The 6,374-nt window shown below is 48.0% G+C and overlaps 1 long non-coding RNA gene across 3 annotated transcripts in view; it reads left to right on the forward strand.

Moving 5' to 3' along the window:
- LOC116852718 overlaps nucleotides 1-6,374 on the forward strand; it is a 12,229-nt gene that overhangs the window by 1,322 nt on the left and 4,533 nt on the right. The gene's annotated exons all lie outside the window — the stretch shown is intronic.

Raw genomic sequence — 6,374 nt, forward strand, 5'->3', positions numbered from 1 at the left:
CGATCGAACGTTGTCGATACTTGCTTTATTCATCGTGGCAATACGCGAGTCGCCCGATATATTGCGCTGCGTGCTGCGACATGCCAAGATCCCGCGTACCGCCGGGCCCCCGCCGCCATACGTCTGTTCGCATCGTGGTTCGCGGATTCCACGCGATTTGTCTCTTGCGACGTGCCAGCTTCGCGCTATTCGCCCCGCCTACCGAATCGCGAGACCCAGCCGAGCGAAACCGAGACCCGATCACTGCTGCCGCCTTGCGCCGAAATACGCGTAGCTCACACCGTTGTTCTGTATTCTAAATATCAAATAAACTGTTATTTGTTATTATTTGCTAGTGTCAATTATATAACGATCCTTGACTCCGACGAGCGATATTCCCGGCGATATGATCAACAACCGACGCGAGACGTACGGTTGTTACATTGGCGCCCGAACAGGTTAACTAGCGATCCGACACAAGCAAACATTAACACACAAATGACATCGTGGGTCTATAAATTGTCAAAAGACTAAATTACAGAGCAGCTACGTGAACAAAATATAGAGACCGAAGGTACACTCGACGAGCTGCGAACACGATTAATGCAATTTTTAAGGAAAAATCCGGGAACGACAAAACAAAATATGTAAAACGGGACCACAATGCCAAAGCAAGACGAATCCACGTCGTTCATTGAAATAACAGAACCAACAAACAAGATAATGAATCAAATTAGAAAATGGGAGTGCCATTTTGATGGACGCGACCCACACGCATTTCTGGAACGAGTGGAAGAATTGAGCCAGGCATATGGGTACCCGGGCGAATACTTATTACGGGGATTACCGGAAATGCTAAGAGGAGAAGCCCTAACATGGTACCGTAATAGTCGGGACGCGTGGAACACATGGGGGGACTTCCGAATAGATTTTGGAAAAGAATATATACCGCGATAATTTCAGGCGCAAATGCGGCGCCAAGCTCGAGGAAGGGAACAGAGGGAGAGCGAGCCGTTCCGCAGTTACGCCAATGATATTCTCAAATTAATGCGTAGAGCAGGGGGATGGACAACTGGGGAACAGCTCGACCTTCTGTATGAAAATATGCTGCCAGAGTGGAAGAAATTCGCAAAAGCAGAAGAGCTGGGAACTGTAACAGAATTACGCGAGAGAATCACTGAGTTGGAAAGCCTAGAACAACAAATTAAAGAAAGAAACAAGGCTAAATACGAATTGCGTACGGGACGACCACCAGCAACAGCCGCTACCTATAATAAGGACAAGTGTTGCTGACGAGTGTAAGCAAAGGGGACACAACCGATTCGAATGTAGACAAATACCGCGGAAGTTCTGCTCACAGTGCGGCAAAGATGGCGTCCTCACTAAAGATTGTCACCCGCCGTCGGGAAACGCCAGACGGGTCGAGCCCCCGAGAGAGGCTCGACCCATAGCATAAAATATATGCCAAGGCCATTTACAATGATAAACGTAAATGGACAAAAAATTCGAGCACTAATCGACTCGGGGTCGGAAGCGTCCTTTATTAGGCCAGAGATAACACACAAACTAAAATTACAAATAAAACGAACAAAAGACAATGTACGACTAGCAAACGGGACGAAAACTGAAATACTGGGAACGGTAACAGCGACTATACAAACAAACAGACGGAAGTACAAAAGACAGCTAAGAGTACTACCGAATTTGGGAAGTCCTATAATAATAGGAACGGACATATGGACGGATCTACAGATTACGCTACCACCACCACCGCGTACAACAACAAGAGAAATACCGGATTTATACGAAATTGAATACGGAATGACGAAACGATCGGATCGAGAGGAGGAGCAACTAAGAAAATTTTTAACAGAGGAATTACAGATGTTTGACAAAATACAGGGACCGACAGACAGGATACAGCACCAGATAACATTAACAGACAAAAGACCGATTAAACAACGATACCGACCCCGAAACCCGTTTGCGATGCAAACGATAATAAATCAAGAAGTAGAAGACATGCTACGGGAAGGGATAATCGAGCCCTCAAGAAGCGCGTGGAGTTCGCCGGTGGTAGTGGTAAAAAAGAAGGACGGGTCACGCAGATTTTGCATAGATTTCAGGAAATTAAATAACGTCACGGAAAAAGACGCATACCCACTACCACATATCTCGACAACATTAAACAAGCTCCGGGGGGCTCGATATCTGTCCACCATCGATTTGAAAAGCGGGTACTGGCAAATTCCACTAACACCAGCAAGCCGACCGTTAACAGCATTTACGGTACCAGGGAAGGGGCTTTTTCACTTTAAAGTAATGCCGTTTGGCCTCCATTCGGCACCAGCGACATTCCAAAGACTGTTAGATAGCATAATTGGCCCTGAGCTAGATCCTAGGGAATTAGTATATCTGGACGATATAATCATCATTAGTAAAACATTTAAGGAACACCTGGCGCATTTAAAAGAGGTGTTTAAAAAACTACGGGAAGCCAAACTAAAAATAAATGAAAAAAAATGCCGGTTTTGCAGGAAAGAGTTGAAATACTTAGGACATGTAATAAATAATAGAGGAATTCAAACGGATTCCGAGAAAGTAAGCGCCATACGCGATTGACCAAGACCGAACACAATAAGAAGAGTTAGACAATTCTTAGGGTTAGCATCGTGGTATAGGCGTTTCATACCAAAATTTTCGGAGATAGCAAGCAGCTCCCCTCACGAAGATGTTGCGTAAAAATGCAAAATGGAACTGGGAAGAAAAACAGGAGATAGCATTCCAAAAATTAAAAAAGATGTTGATCTCAACACCGGTACTCGCGTGTCCCGATTTCTCGCAAAAATTTGTCGTCCAGACAGATGCAAGTACAGAGGGGCTCGGGGCCATGTTGACACAAAACATAGAAGGGGAGGAAAGAGTAATAGCAGTCGAACATTAGACAAAGCCGAACGTAACTATAGCGCGACCGAATTGGAATGCCTCGCCGTAGTCTGGGGGATAAGGCGCCTCCGCGATTATCTGGAGGAATACAAGTTCACGGTGATCACGGACCACCAATCTCTCCGGTGGCTGCAGAAAATGGAAGCGCCCACGGGTAGATTAGCGCGTTGGATAATTGAGCTCCAACAATTCGATTTCGATATTCAGTATAGGCGAGGCAGTCTCAATACGGTCGCGGACGCTCTGTCCAGACAACCGTAGATATGTAGCATCACAAACGAATCAACGTGCGGATGGTATCAAAAAATTGTGAACCAGGTGGCCAGCGATCCGGCCATGCACCCGGATTACGAAATACGGGAGGGAAAGTTAATGAAACATATCCTCCACAAGTTAAATTTCAAAAAAATAAGGGCGGGAGAACAATGGAAAATATGCGTGCCAAGGGAAGATAGAGAGAAAATACTAAGAGAATATCATAACGAACCGACCGCAGGCCACCTGGGGATAGCAAAAACGATCGCACGCATAGCCAGACAATTTTACTGGCCTGGAATGTTCCGCGATATTGCAAAATACGTGCGAAGATGCGAGAAATGTTTAGCACATAAGGCCCATCAAGAAAAACCAGCGGGGCTCATGCATACGACAGCGGTGGAGGGACCATGGCAGCAAGTAACGATGGATTTAATAGGCCCTCTGCCGAGGTCGACGAACGGCAATACATGGATACTAACGATGCAGGACCGCTTTTCGAAATGGTTAGAAATGCGGCCACTATGGAAAGCCACGGCAAACGCAGTCACGCAAGCTCTGACCGAAAATATTATTTATCGACATGGGTGCCCCCGAGCAATAGTCTCAGACAATGGGAAGCAATTCACATCGCAACAATTAAAGAAAACGCTGGAATCATTCGGGATTCATCACAGGACCACACCAATACATGCCCCCCACTGTAATCCGGTCGAAAGAACAAATAGAGTAGTTAAAACCATGGTGTCACAATACGTGGGAAAAAACCAACGAAAGTGGGATGCATTCCTGGTAGAGCTACAATTCGCATACAACACAGCCACACAGGAATCAACAGGATATTCACCGGCCTATTTAATATATGGTCGGGAAATAGATACACATCCCGAAACCGCGGGAGCGGAAGAAACAACACATCGAATCCGACACCTCAAAGAGGCTTACGAGGTGGTGAAAATTAATTTGGCAAGAGCATTTCAGCGCCAAGAGAAACACTATAATCTCCGGCGACGAAACTGGAAACCAGAGATCGGCGAGGAAGTATGGAAAAAAGAATACCCGCTGTCCAACAAGGCTAAAGCAGTTAATGCAAAACTGGCACCGCGTTATGTAGGACCACTAGAGGTAAAGAAAATAATATCTCCAGTTATAGTGCACCTGAAAAGTAAACAAGGAAAATGGTATAAGAACATACACATACAGGACTTAAAACCAATAAACAATAACAACAATGGAGAAAAGGACGAGGAGACCGAACAGGGAAAGAGAGTATAAAAGAGAAGCACTAACAGAAACAGGACACTCTTTTCTCATCTGCTTCGGGCAAGAGAGAAATTTTGGAAAACGATGGCGCAGCCAAGCAATTGGTACGCAATTCCTGGAGCCGAGATCCTCTGGTCGGATCTTGCGCTCTCCTCGGATGACGAGGACGTGGTGGCCACAACATCGCCACCAAAACCGTCGGCTCCAACTCCACCACCGACACCGACGGCCATACCATCGCCAACAGCAAGGCTGCGGAACAGAACAGTCCCGGCACAAGGGACAAGAATTCAACGCTCCGACAGAGAGCAGCGCCGTAAGCTAATTATGCTTACGGCTCCGTTGCCCCCACCATCTGGGCGCCGAGGACGTGCCAGCGGCACAGCAAAGGCTGAGCAACAGTGGAAAAATAAGCTGTCAACAACGCTACCAGCAACACCACCAGCAACACCAACAGCAAGCGCAACAACAGGCGAAAAATCAAAGGGGCACACCACACGACCGACCGACCAGGGGACACCGAACGCACACCGACCGGAACCGCTTCGTGCGATCGGCCCGTCCCTACCACCGCCGATTAAAGTGGAGGTGCAACCAGGACTGATAGCCGAAATACCACACTTCGCAGTACACGTATCCAAGCGATACCGACTAAGACTGCCACAGGGACGATGGATGCTGCGGTTCAATAGTGAAGGACAGCTACGAGCCAGCCAGAGACTACCAGACCAACCCAACTAAACCGAGGGGGTGATGTGACAATGCCTTAAACGCATCGTCCCTAATAGCAGCCGACACAACATCCGTCGGTTGTAAACGGCGCTAAGCGCCAAACAAATAAACCCAAACATAAACATGCGCCACGCCTAAAGACACGAAACGTCAACAACAACGTCAAATGTAACGAGACAGTATATAAACCGTGACCGAGAAATAAGCGGAGAGACCGATCCGGACCGCCGACCGAACTCGATGCTTCAAAGCGGAGAGCAAGGTATCCGACCGTATCGTTTCTACCTTCCTGTCACCCTCCGAGACCCTATCGACGAAATCGGCACCTGGAGATTGTGTGTTCGCTATCTCCGTCAAGCGCTCTTGACACCGACTTCGCCGTTCCATCAGGATCCAACGACCGGCCTACGAGTTCGTGTGTTCGCGAATCCGATCGAGTTTTCTCGGTACCGATCGTATCCCGACCCCACGAGCAAGCATCCGAACTAGTGTGTTCGCTGCGCCCGATCGAACGTTGTCGATACTTGCTTTATTCATCGCGGCAATACGCGAGTCGCCCGATATATTGCGCTGCGTGCTGCGACACGCCAAGATCCCGCGTACCGCCGGGCCCCCGCCGCCATACGTCTGTTCGCATCGCGGTTCGCGGATTCCACGCGATTTGTCTCTTGCGACGTGCCAGCTTCGCGCTATCCGCCCCGCCTACCGAATCGCGAGACCCAGCCGAGCGAAACCGAGACCCGATCACTGCTGCTGCCTCGCGCCGAAATACGCGTAGCTCACACCGTTGCTTTCTATTCTAAATATCAAATAAACTGTTATTTGTTATTATTTGCTAGTGTCAATTATATAACGATCCTTGACTCCGACGAGCGATATTCCCGGCGATATGATCAACAACCGACGCGAGACGTACGGTTGTTACAGTCCCAAGCGTAAAAAATTGTGGGTTAAGCCCGGCGAAGCAGTAGCATCAACGCCAAAGCGGAATATTCACGGTTCCAAGCTCATGCTCTGCATTTGGTGGGATCAGCTGGAGGTAGTGTATTACGAGCTGCTCCAACCCAACCAATCATCAAAGGAGATCTCTATCGACGACAATTGATGCGTTTGAGCCGAGCATTGAAAGAAAAACGGCCGCAATATGAGCAAAGACACGATAAGGTGATTTTGCTGCATGATAACGCTCGGCCGCATGT

This window comes from Odontomachus brunneus, unplaced genomic scaffold (assembly GCF_010583005.1).
Source record: "Odontomachus brunneus isolate Ranch 3 - 2012 unplaced genomic scaffold, Obru_v1 Obru_scaffold_251, whole genome shotgun sequence".
Classification (NCBI taxonomy): domain Eukaryota; kingdom Metazoa; phylum Arthropoda; class Insecta; order Hymenoptera; family Formicidae; genus Odontomachus; species Odontomachus brunneus.